Source organism: Ranitomeya variabilis, chromosome 2, assembly GCF_051348905.1.
Source record: "Ranitomeya variabilis isolate aRanVar5 chromosome 2, aRanVar5.hap1, whole genome shotgun sequence".
NCBI classification, from domain to species: Eukaryota; Metazoa; Chordata; class Amphibia; order Anura; family Dendrobatidae; genus Ranitomeya; species Ranitomeya variabilis.
In genome coordinates this window covers 643,805,986-643,819,012 of record NC_135233.1, presented here as the reverse complement: position 1 = coordinate 643,819,012, position 13,027 = coordinate 643,805,986, and the positions used below count along the sequence as shown (strand labels likewise).

Here is a 13,027-nt window from a genome sequence, read left to right as displayed (position 1 = left end):
GTCACAAAAAATAGTTAATAAATAACATTTCTCACATGTCTACTTTACATCAGCACAATTTTGGAAACAATTTTTTTTTTTGTTAGGGAGTTATAAGGGTTAAAAGTTGACCAGCAATTTCTCATTTTTACAACACCATGTTTTTTTTAGGGACCACATCACCTTTGAAGTGATTTTGAGGGGTCTATATGATAGAAAATAACCAAGTGTGACACCATTCTAAAAACTGCACCCCTCAAGCTGCTCAAAACCACATTCAAGAAGTTTATTAACCCTTTACGTACTTCACAGGAACTAAAACAATGTGGAAGAAAAAAATTAACATTTTACTTTTTTTTGCAAACATTTTACTTCAGAACCATTTTTTTTAATTTTCACAAGTGTAAAAACAGAAATTTAACCACAAATTTTGTTGTGCAATTTTTCCTGAGTACGCCGATACCCCATATGTGGAGGTAAACCACTGTTTGGGCGCACCGCAGAGCTTGGAAGTGAAGGAGCACCGTTTGACTGTTTCAATGCAGAATTGGCTGGAATTGAGATCGGACGCCATGTCGCGTTTGGAGAGCCCCTAATGTGCCTAAACAGTGGAAACCCCCCACAAGTGACACCATTTTGGAAACTAGACCCCCCAAGGAACTTATCTAGATGTGTGGTGAGCACTTTGAACCCCCAAGTGCTTCACAGAAGTTTATAACGTAGAGCCGTGAAAATAAAAAATCGCATTTGTTTTCACAAAAATGATTTTTTCGCCCACAAATTCTTATTTTCACAAGGGTAACAGGAGAAATTAGACCACAAAAGTTGTTGTGCAATTTCTCCTGAGTACGTCGATACCCCATATGTGGAGGTAAACCACTGTTTGGGCGCACCGCAGAGCTTGGAAGTGAAGGAGCACCGTTTGACTTTTTCAATGCAGAATTGGCTGGAATTGAGATCGGATGCCATGTCGCGTTTGGAGAGTCCCTGATGTGCCTAAACAGTGGAAACCCCCCACAAGTGATACCATTTTGGAAACTAGACCCCCCAAGGAACTTATCTAGATGTGTGGTGAGCACTTTGAACCCCCAAGTGCTTCACAGAAGTTTATAACGTAGAGCCGTGAAAATAAAAAATCTCATTTTTTCTACAAAAATGATCTTTTTGCCCCAAAATTTTTATTTTCACAAGGGTAACAGGAGAAATTAGACCACAAAAGTTGTTGTGCAATTTCTCCTGAGTACGTCGATACCCCATATGTGGAGGTAAACCACTGTTTGGGCGCACCGCAGAGCTTGGAAGTGAAGGAGCACGGTTTGACTTTTTCAATGCAGAATTGGCTGGAATTGAGATCGGATGCCATGTCGCGTTTGGAGAGTCCCTGATGTGCCTAAACAGTGGAAACCCCCCACAAGTGATACCATTTTGGAAACTAGACCCCCCAAGGAACTTATCTAGATGTGTGGTGAGCACTTTGAACCCCCAAGTGCTTCACAGAAGTTTATAACGTAGAGCCGTGAAAATAAAAAATCTCATTTTTTCTACAAAAATGATCTTTTTGCCCCCAAATTTTTATTTTCACAAGGGTAACAGGAGAAATTAGACCACAAAAGTTGTTGTGCAATTTCTCCTGAGTACGTCGATACCCCATATATGGGGGTAAACCACTGTTTGGGCGCACCGCAGAGCTTGGAAGAGAAGGAGTGTCGTTTTACTTTTTCAATGTAGAATTGGCTGGAATTGAGATCGGACGCCATGTCACGTTTGGAGAGCCGCTGATGTGCCTAAACAGTAGAGACCCCCCACATATGACACCATTTTGGAAACTAGACCCCTTAAGGAACTTATCTAGATGTGTGGTGAGCACTTTAAACCCCCAGGTGCTTCACAGAAGTTTATAACGTAGAGCCGTGAAAATAAAAAAATCGCATTTTTTCTACAAAAATGATCTTTTTGCCTCCAAATTTTTATTTTACCAAGGGTAACAGGAGAAAATGGACCCCAGAAGCTGTTGTACAATTTGTCTTGAGTACGCCGACACCCCATATGTGGGGGTAAACCACTGTTTGGGCGCATGGCTGAGCTCGGAAGCAAAGGAGCGCCATTTGACTTTTCAATGCAAAATTGACTGGAATTGAGATCGGACGCCATGTCGCGTTTGGAGAGCCCCTGATGTGCCTAAACAGCAGAAACCCCCCAAAAGTGACCCCATTTTGGAAACTAGACCCCCCATGGAACTTATCTAGATGTGTAGTGAGAACTTTGAATGCCCAAGTGCATCACAGAAGTTTATAATGCAGAGTCGTGAAAATAAAAAATATATATTTTTTAACAATAAAGATTTTTTAGCCCCCAAGTTTTTATTTTCACAAGGGTAACAAGAGAAATTGGACCCCAAAAGTTGTTGTCCAATTTGTCCTGAGTATGCTGGTACCCCATATGTGGGGGTAAACCACTGTTTGGGCGCACGGCAGAGCTCGGAAGGGAAGGAGCGCCATTTTGCAATGCAGACTTTGATAGAATTGTCTGCGGGCGTTATGTTGCGTTTGCAGACCCCTAATGTACCTAAACAGTAGAAACCCCCACAAGTGACCAAATTTTGGAAACTAGACCCCCTAAGGAACTTATCTAGATATGTGGTGAGAACTTTGAAAGCTCAAGTGCTTCACAGAAATTTATAATGCAGAGTAGTGAAAATAAAAAAATATATTTTTTTCCAACAAAAAAGATTTTTAGCCCCCAAGTTTTTATTTTCACAAGGGTAACAGGAGAAATTGGACCCCAAAAGTTGTTGTCCAATTTATCCCGAGTACGCTGATGCCCCATATGTGGGGGTAAACCACTGTTTGGGCGCACGGCAGAGCTCAGAAGGGAGGGAGTACCATTTGACTTTTTTAGCGCAAAATTGGCTGTCGTGTTTGGAGACCCCCTGATGTACCTAAACAGTGGAAACCCCCCAATTCTAACTCCAACCCTAACCCCAACACAGCCCTAACCCTAATCTCAACCCGATCCATAATCCTAATCACAACCCTAACGATAATCACAACCCTAACCCCAAAACAGCCCTAATCTCAACCCTAACCATAACCCTAATCAAAACCCTAAATCCAACACACCCCTAACCCTAATCCCAACCCTAACCCTAATCCCAACCCTAATCCCAAACGTAACACTAATCCCAACCCTAATCCAAACCCTAACCCTAATCCCAACTCTAACCCTAACTTTAGCCCCAACCCTAACTTTAGCCCCAACCCTAACCATAACTTTAGCCCCCGTCGTCACAAAAAAAGTTCAATGTAACCTTTTTTTTGTACGTCGCGTCCGCCATTTCCGCGGATGCGTGGCCGTAACTCTGCCCCCTCCTCCCCAGGACATAGACTGGGCAGCGGATGCGTTGAAAAACTGCATCCGCTGCCCACGTTGTGCACAATTTTCACAACGTGCGTCGGTACATCGGGCCGACGCATTGCGACCGCCCCGTACCGACGCAAGTGTGAAAGAAGCCTTAGGCTACTTTCAGACATAGCGCATTTTTGAGCGCTATTTTGCGGGCGCTTTTCAAAAATGCGCAATGTCATTTTCGTCTGCCGGCAAAGTGAATGAGAAATTCACTTTGCCGTTCAGACACACCGCAAAAAAACGCGGCGCTTTTGTCTGCAAACACGCCGGCATAAAAAGAATTGACATGTCAATTCTTTACGCAGCGGCGTGTCTGCGTATCCCCCTAGGGCCCCATATTACCTTCCACACACAGCGCCTTTGTCCTGGGTGTCGGCGTCTTTGTACGGAGGGGTTGACACCCAGGACCGGACGTGACGTCGGACAGGAAGAGGGAAGCCCCCGCCCCCCAGTGAAGCAGCATGGAGTCCTTCTGTGTGTGTGTGTGTGTGTGTGTGTGTGTGTGTGTCCCCATGCGACGCTAGTGCCACCATTGTGCTAAGTCGCCGTATGGGACTACTACTCCCATCCGGTATTAGGATGGGAGAGTTGTCCCTGTGTCCGGCGACTTAGCACAATTGTAAAGTTACACAAAACACCTACACACAATACACATACATGACACACAGTACATACAACATATAACACAGAGTATATACTCACCAACAGCACACTTGTAGGCGAAGCCCTCGATCCTCCAGGAAAAAATCCAAAAATAATAAACCAAATTCAACCTCCCTGTCCGCAGAATCCATAAAACGAGTGTCCCACGCCGATCGGCTGCTCTCCGGCGATACACTGCCAGGAGCGAAGCTCCTAGCAGTGTATCGCGTACTGTTCCGGAGTTCAATGACTCCGGCGTCTCGGTTAACAGCAGTACAGCTGCGTTGAACTTTCCCACGCAGCACTGCCGTTAAGCGAGAGTGCCGGGGTCAATGACCGCCGGTAAACTCGCTCGCGCATGCGCAGTGACACACCGACAGGAACTATGGCTCCTGTCAGTGTGTTGCTGCAGCCGTGGAGAGCAGACATATCTCTGGATGTGTCTGTTCTCCATGGAAAATCTTGATACGTGGCACTTAAATATGTGGCAATTAAATACGTGACACGTGGCACTTATACGTGATACGTGTCACTTAAATACGTGGCACTGAAATACGTGATACGTGGCACTTTGATACGTGGCACGTGTCACTTAAATACGTGGCACGTGGCACTGAAAGATGTGGCACGTGGCACTTTGATACGTGGCACGTGGCACTGAAATATGTGGCACGTGGCACTTTGATACGTGGCACGTGGCACTTTGATACGTGGCACGTGGCACTTTGATACGTGGCACTGAAATATGTGGCACGTGGCACTTTGATACGTGGCACGTGTCACTTAAATACGTGGCACGTGGCACTGAAATATGTGGCACGTGGCACTTTGATACGTGGCACGTGTCTCTTAAATACGTGGCACTGAAAGATGTGGCACGTGGCACTTTGATACGTGGCACGTGGCACTTTGATACGTGGCACGTGGCACTGAAATATGTGGCACGTGGCACTTTGATACGTGGCACGTGGCACTTTGATACGTGGCACGTGGCACTTTGATACGTGGCACGTGGCACTTTGATACGTGGCACTTTGATACGTGGCACTGAAATATGTGGCACGTGGCACTTTGATACGTGGCACGTGTCACTTAAATACGTGGCACGTGGCACTGAAATATGTGGGACGTCGCACAAAAAAGTTACATGTAGTTTTTTTTGTGTCGACGGTCCGCCGAAGCACGACGCATCCGTCGCACGACGGATGCGACATGTGGCAATCCGTCGCAATGCGTCGCTAATGCAAGCCAATGGAGAAAAAACGCATCCTGCAAGCACTTTTGCAGGATGCGTTTTTTCTCCAACGACGCATTGCGACGGAAGCCAAAAAACGCTAGTGTGAAAGTAGCCTAACCCTAACCCTAACCCTAAATTTAGCCCCAACCCTAACTCTAACCCTAACCCTAACTCTAACCCTAACCCTAACCCTAACCCTAATTTTAGCCCCAACTTGTCTTCTCCTGCCGGCCGGCAGATGGCAGCAGATGGCGGGCGCACTGCGCATGCGCCCGCCATGATGAAAAAGCCGGCTGGCAGGAGAAGACAGAAGAGGACCCAGGGACCCCGGGTGAGTATGATAGGGTCCCCGAATCCCCCTATTTCTCTGTCCTCTGATGTGCGATCACATCAGAGGACAGAGAAATAACTGATCGCTTTTTTTTTTTTTTTTTTTTTTGCGGTCGCCGGTAAACTGTTAATTACCGGCGATCGCAAAGCAGGGGTCGGTGCAAATCGACCCCGATCATGTTCTTTGGGGTCTCGGCTACCCCCGGCAGCCGAGACCCCAAAGAACATCCGGGTGCCGGGCGGCGGGCGCACTGCGCGTGCGCCCGCCATTTTTTCCCGGAAAAAAGATGGCGGCGCCCATGGGGAGACACGAGGAGCACCGGGGGAGATAGGTGAGTATTGGGGGGCTATTGGGGGCCATCGGGGACCACATTTCTCTGTCCTCCGATGTGCGATCACATCGGAGGACAGAGAAATTAAACGGCAAATCGCGTTTTTTTTTTTTTTGTTGCGACCGCCGGTAAACGGTTAATTACCGGCGATCGCAACTCGGGGGTCGGTAAAAAACCCCCGAATCATGTTCTCTGGGGTCTCGGCTACCCTCGGCAACCGAGACCCCAGAGAAAATCCGACTCTGGGGGGCGCTATTCACTTTTTCCACAGCGCCGTTAATTAACGGCGCTGTGGTTTAAGTACCCTTAGCGGCCGCCGTTAAAAGGCGTATCGGCGGTCGTTAAGGGGTTAATTTATGTTTCGTTATGAAATTTGTTTAGATGATGGAATGAATAAAAAACGCACATCTTACTGAATCCAGTTTGTTTTTGATTTTACACTGTGAATAAAATGTATTATTCAGATTTTTACTGATTATTATTAACTTCATTTTAAGTTAATTTACCACCTGCGTAAACGCTATTGAATGTTGTCATTATTTACTTTAGTTTAACCCCTTCACCCCGAAGCCTGTTTTCACCTAAGTGACAGGGCCAATTTTTACAATTCTGACCACTGTCACTTTATGAGGTCATAACTCTGAAACGCTTCAACAGATCCTGGTGATTCTGACATTTTCTTGTGACATATTGTACTTTATGATAGTGGTAAAACTTCTTCGATATGACTTGCATTTATTTGTGAAAAAAACAGAAATTTGTCGAAAATTATGAAAATTTAGCAATTTTCAAATTTTTCGTTTTAATGCCCTTAAATTAGAGAGTTATATGACATAATATAGTTAATAAACAACATTTCCCACATGTCTGCTTTACATCAGCACAATTTTGGAAACATAATTTTTTTTTGTTAGGGAGTTATAAGGGTTAAAAGTTGACCAGCGATTTCTCATTTTTGCAACTAAATTTGCAAAACCATTTTTTTTACGGACCACCTCACACTTGAAGTGACTTTGAGGGGTCTATATGACAGAAAATGCCCAAAAGTGACACCATTCTAAAAACTGCACCCCTCAAGGTACTCAAAACCACATTCAAAAATTTTATTAACCCTTCAGGTGCATCACAGGAATTTTTTGAATGTTTAAAAAAAAATTGAATATTTAACTTTTTTTTTACAAATTTTTTACTTCAGATCCAATTTGTTTTATCTTACCAAGGGTAACAGGAGAAATTGGACCACAAAAGTCGTTGTACAATTTGTCCTGAGTACGCCGATACCCCACATGTTGGGGTAAACCAATGTTTGGGCGCATGGCAGAGCTCGGAAGGGAAGGAGCGCCATTTGACTTTTCAATGCAAGATTTGCTGGAATTGAGATCGGAACCCATGTCCCGATTGGAGAGCCCCTGACGTGCCTAAACAGTGGAAACCCCCACAAGTGACACCATTTTGGAAAGTAGACCCCCTAAGGAACTTATCTAGATGTGTGGTGAGCACTTTGAACCTCCACGTGCTTCACAGAAGTTTACAATGTAGAGCCGTAAAAAAAATGTCATTAATTTTCACAAAAAATGATCTTTTCGCCCCAAATTTTTTATTTTCCCAAGGGTAACAGGATAAATTGGACCACAAAAGTTGTTGTGCAATTTGTCCTGAGTACGCTGATACTTCATATATGGGGATAAACCACTGTTTGAGCGCATGGCAGAGCTCGGAAGGGAAGGAGCGCCGTTTGACTTTTCAATGCAAAATTGGCTGGAATTGAGATCGGAACCCATGTCGCGTTTGGAGAGCCCCTGACGTGCCTAAACAGTAGAAACCCCCCACAAGTGACCCCATTTTGGAAAGAAGACCCCCTAAGGAACTTATCTAGATGTGTGGTGAGCACTTTTAACCCCCAATTGTTTCACTAAAGTTTAGAGTGTAGCGCCGTGAAAATTAAAAAATCATTTTTTCTTTCCACAAAATGATGTTTTAGCCCGCAATTTTTTTTTTCCCAAGGGTAACAGGAGAAATTGGACCACAACAGTTATTGTCCAATTTGTCCTGAGTACGCTGATACCCCATACATGGGGGGGAAACCACTGTTTAGGCGCACGGCAGAGCTCAGAAGAGAAGGAGCGCCGTTTGAAATGCAGACTTAGATGGATTGGTCTGCAGGCGTCATGTTGCATTTGCAGAGTCCCTGATGTACCTAAACAGTAGAAACCCCCCACAAGTGACCCCATATTGGAAACTAGACCCCCCAAGGAACTTATCTAGATGTGTTGTGAGAACTTTGAACCAACAAGTGTTTCACTACAGTTTATAACGCAGAGCCGAGAAAATAAAAAAATATTTTTTTTTCCACGAAAATGATATTTTAGCCCCCACATTTTATTTTCCCAAGGGTAACAGGAGAAATTGGACCACAAAGGTTGTTGTCCAATTTGTGCTGAGTACGCTGATACCCCATATATGGGGGGGAACCACTGTTTGGTGCACGGCAGAGCTCGGAAGGGAAGGAGCACTGTTTTACTTGTTCAAAGCAGAATTGGCTGGAATTGAGATCAGACGCCATGTTGCGTTTGGAGAGCCCCTGATGTGCCTAAACAGTGGAAACCCCCCAATTCTAACTGAAACCCCAACCCCAACCCTAACCCTAATGGGAAAATGGAAATAAATACATTTTTTAAAATTTTTTATTATTTTTCCCTAACTAAGAGGGTGATGAAGGGGGGTTTGATTTACTTTTATGGCTTTTTTTTTGGCGGATGTTTATGATTGGCAGCCGTCACACACTAAAAGATGCTTTTTATTGGAAAAAATAGTTTTTGCATCACCACATTTTGAGAGCTATAATTTTTCCATATTTTGGTCCACAGAGTCATGTGAGATCTTGTTTTTTGCGGGACGAGTTGATGTTTTTATTGGTAAAATTTTCGGGCACATGACATTTTTTGATCGCTTTTTATTCCGATTTATGGGAGGCGGAATGAACAAAAACCAGCAATTCCTGAAATTCTTTTAGGGGGGGGCATTTATAGCGTTCCACGTGTGGTAAAATTGATAAAGCAGCTTTATTCTTCAGGTCAGTACGATTACAGCGATACCTCATTTATATAATTTTTTAATGTTTTGGCGCTTTTACACAATAAAAACTATTTTATAAAAAAAAATAATTGTTTTTGCATCGCTTTATTCTGAGAGCTATAACTTTTTTATTTTTCTGCTGATTATGCTGTATGGCAGCTTTTTTTTGCGGGACAAGATGAAGTTTTCAGCGGTACCATGGTTATTTATATGCGTCTTTTTGATCGCGTGTTATTCCACTTTTTGTTCGCCTGTATGATGATAAAGCGTTGTTTTTTGCCTTGTGGATTTTTTTTTTTTTTTTGCGGTTTTCACTGAAGGGGTTAACTGGTGGGATAGTTTTATAGAGTGGGTCGTTACGGACGCGGCGATACCAAATATGTGTACACTTATTGTTTTTTTTAATTTACATAAATGGATTTACTAGGAAATGTTTTTTTTTTCTTTGGGGATTTATTTTTTTTTTTTTTTTAACTTTCTACTATTGTCCCAGGGTGGGACATCACTGTATTACATCAGATCGTTGATCTGACAGTGTGCATAGCACTCTGTCAGATCAACGATCTGACAGGCAAGTGTAGGGAGGCTTTCCGGCGCCTGCTCTCAGCAGCTCTTGCAGGCGCCGGCAAGCCAGGTCATTTTATGACCCGGAAGGAGTCCCGCGGCCATCTTGGATCTGGGGACTCCTTCCGGATCACCGGAGCAACGCGATCTCATCACGTTGCTCCTGTGGGAGAGCGCAGAGAGCTAGCGCCGATCGTGGGCATCGCTGCGGGGTGTCAGCTGTCATATACAGCTGACACCCGCACCCGATCACCGCGGTGATCGGTGCGCCGTACTAGTACTGCTGCTGGCACAAATGCAGTGACGGCAGCGCAGTACTAGTACGGCGCGTGGCGCGAAGGGGTTAAAGGGAACCTGTCACCCCCCAGGCGGTTTTAACTAAAAGAGCCACCTTGTGCAGTAGTAATGCTGCATTCTGACAAGGTGGCTCTTTTAGTTCTGGGTGCTGTAACTGCCGAAATAATCAGTTTTATAATTTGTTATAAATACCTTGTCTTCAGTCAAGGAGGCCGGCCTTTCCCTCCTGCTTCAGAGGCCACACAGCCGTCACGCAAATCTTTTTGGCAGCGCTGGGCGCCGCCTCCTCAGCGCTGTTTTGAAAATAGCCGGCGCCTACGCTCTTTTCCCCTGCCTGGTGCAGGCGCAGTGAGCGCTGGCCGTCTTTCCTCATATGCAGCCCAGCTGACTGCGCCTGCCCTGCTTGTGAATCCCAGCCCCGTAGTATGAATAAATCATAAGACACTGCGGGGCTGGGATTCACAGGCAGGGTGGCCGCACAGGCGCAGTCAGCTGGGCTGCATATGAGGATAGAGGACGGGCAGCGCTCACTGCGCCTGCCCAAGGCAGGAGAAAAGAGCGCCGGCTATTTTCAAAACGGCGCTGAGGAGGCGGCGCCCGGCGCCAAGAAGATTTGAGTGACGGCTGTGGGGCGTCTGAAGCAGGGGGGAAACGCCGGCCTCCTTGACTGAAGACAAGGTATTTAGGACAAATTATAAAACTGATTATTTGGGCAGTTACAGCACCCAGAACTAAAAGAGCCACCTTGTCAGAATGCAGCATTACTGCTGCACAAGGGTGGCTCTTTTAGTTAAAAACACCTGGGGGGGGGGAGGGGGTGACCGGTTCGAGGGGGTGACCGGTTCCCTTTAATCACTAGCAGCGTTAATAAGATAGCAATGAGCGTGCCGAGCGTTAACTGGCTGGAAACAGCTAGTTTTTAATACATGGCCTGGTATGGGCGGGCTTCTTTCTCAGCTTTTCTGCATCCTACAACTAAAAACGGAGTCAGTACAGCTGCACACAGTAAACTGTGATATATCGTTGGATTCAGGGTGTCTTTCGCTACATCATGCTGCTCTCATATGAGGTAGCAAAGACTTGCAGGCAGGCTGCCATGTTATTATTTCTGTGAAGCCTTGCCACAACTGCAGTTTTGTATTGTAGTATGCAGTACAAATGATCATACCATCGTGTATTCAATTCAATTAAGGCTACCAAAAAGTATGTAAGATTTTAATTTATATACTGCACCCTCTTCACCCTGCCTCCATTATTAACCCCTTCACGACATAGTACTGCGCATGTCGTGTCACCCCCTTTGATGTGGGCTCCAGCGCTGACCCTACATCTTTCCTGGCACGTCAACTGTTTTGAACAGCTGTCATGTGCCCGGCACAGTCGCGGGTGGAAGCGCGATCCGCCCACGGCTGTTAACCCGTTAAATGCTGCTGTCAAATTCTGACGGTGGCATTTAAAGCACACTTCCGACATTCGTGCCGGAAATTCAGTTCATAGACACCAAACATGTCTAGGTTACGTTTTATCTAAGTGGTTAAAAAAAATGCCAAACTTTGCTAAAAATTTTTTAAAAATTGCGCAATTTTCCAATACCCGTAGCGTCTCCATTTTTGTGATCTGGAGTCAGGTGAGGGCTTATTTTTTGCGTGCTGAGCTGACGTTTTTAATGATACCATTTTGGTGCAGATCGCCCATTATTGCATTTTAATGCAATGTCGCGGCGACAAAAAAAAAAACGTAATTCTGGCGTTTCTAATTTTTTTTTCTCACTACGCTGTTTAGCGATCAGGTTAAACTTTTTTTTTTTTATTGATCGGGCAATTCTGAATGCAGCGATACCAAATATGTGTAGGTTTGATTTTTATTTTTTTTTTATTTTGAATGGGGCGAAAGGGGGTGATTTAAACTTTTATATATATATATTTTTTTTTTTTTTTCATTTTTTTTTTTTTTTTACTTTTGCCATGCTTCAATAGCCTCCATGGGAGACTAGAAGCTGGCACAACTCAATCGGCTCAGCTATATGGGAGCGATCATCAGATCGCTGCTATGTAGCTGAATTCCTGCATTGCTATGAGCGCCGACCACAGGGTGGCGCTCACAGCAATCCGGCATCAGCAACCATAGAGGTCTCCAGGACCTCTATGATTACTATGCAGATGCATAGCTGACCCCCGATCATGTGACGGGGGTCAGCGATGCGCTCATTTCCGGCCCATTGGCCGGAAGCGCCGGTTAAATGCCGCTGTCAGCATTTGACAGCGGCATTTAACTAGTTAATAGTGCCGGAGCCTACATCAAACCAGGGGATCCGAACTCCGCAGTAATAGTACAGCAGAGGTCGTGAAGGGGTTAAAAATATATAAAAGTTCAAATCGCCCCCATTTCGCCCCATTCAAAATAAAATAATAAAATCAAACATACTGTACATACACATATTTGGTATTGCTGCGTTCAGAATCGCCCGATCTATCAATATAAAAAAATAATTAACCCGATCGCTAAACGGCGTAACGAGAAAAAAATTAAAAACACCAGAATTTATTTTTTTTTAGTCGCCGCAACGTTGCATTAAAATGCTATAACGGGTGATCAAAAGATTGTATCTGCACTAAAATAGTATCTTTAAAAACGTCAGCTCATCACGCAAAAAAAAATAAGCCCTCACCCAACCCAAGATCACAAAAAATGGAGACGCCACATGCCTCGGAAAATGACTTTATTTATTTATTTTTTAAACAAATTTTGGATTTTTTTTCACAACTGAAATAAAAAAAAAAACCTAGACATGTTTGGTGTCTATTAACCAGTAATGACCTACAGAATCATATCGGCAGGTCAGTTTTAGCATTTGGTGAACATGCTAAAAAAAATCAAAAAAACTATTGTAGAATTGCACTTTTTTTGCAATTTCACTGTGCTTGGAATTTTTTTTACCGTTTTGAGTACACGATATGTTAAAACCAATGGTGTCATTGAAAAGTACCCACGGCCATATTGACGGGAGAAATAAAAAAGTTATGGCTCTGGGAAGAAGGGGAGCGAAAAGCAAACGCAAAAATGTAAATGGGCTCAGTCACGAAGGGGTTAAGAATAAACGTTCTAAAAAAAAAACAAACCTCTTTCAATAGCACTGCAACCATAGTCTTGATCTATCACAATACAA

The 13,027-nt window shown here is 44.3% G+C and overlaps 1 protein-coding gene across 1 annotated transcript in view; it reads left to right on the top strand.

Moving 5' to 3' along the window:
• The window catches only part of NUP133 (nucleoporin 133), a 212,839-nt gene that overhangs the window by 51,904 nt on the left and 147,908 nt on the right, over nucleotides 1-13,027 (top strand). The window lies entirely within an intron of this gene.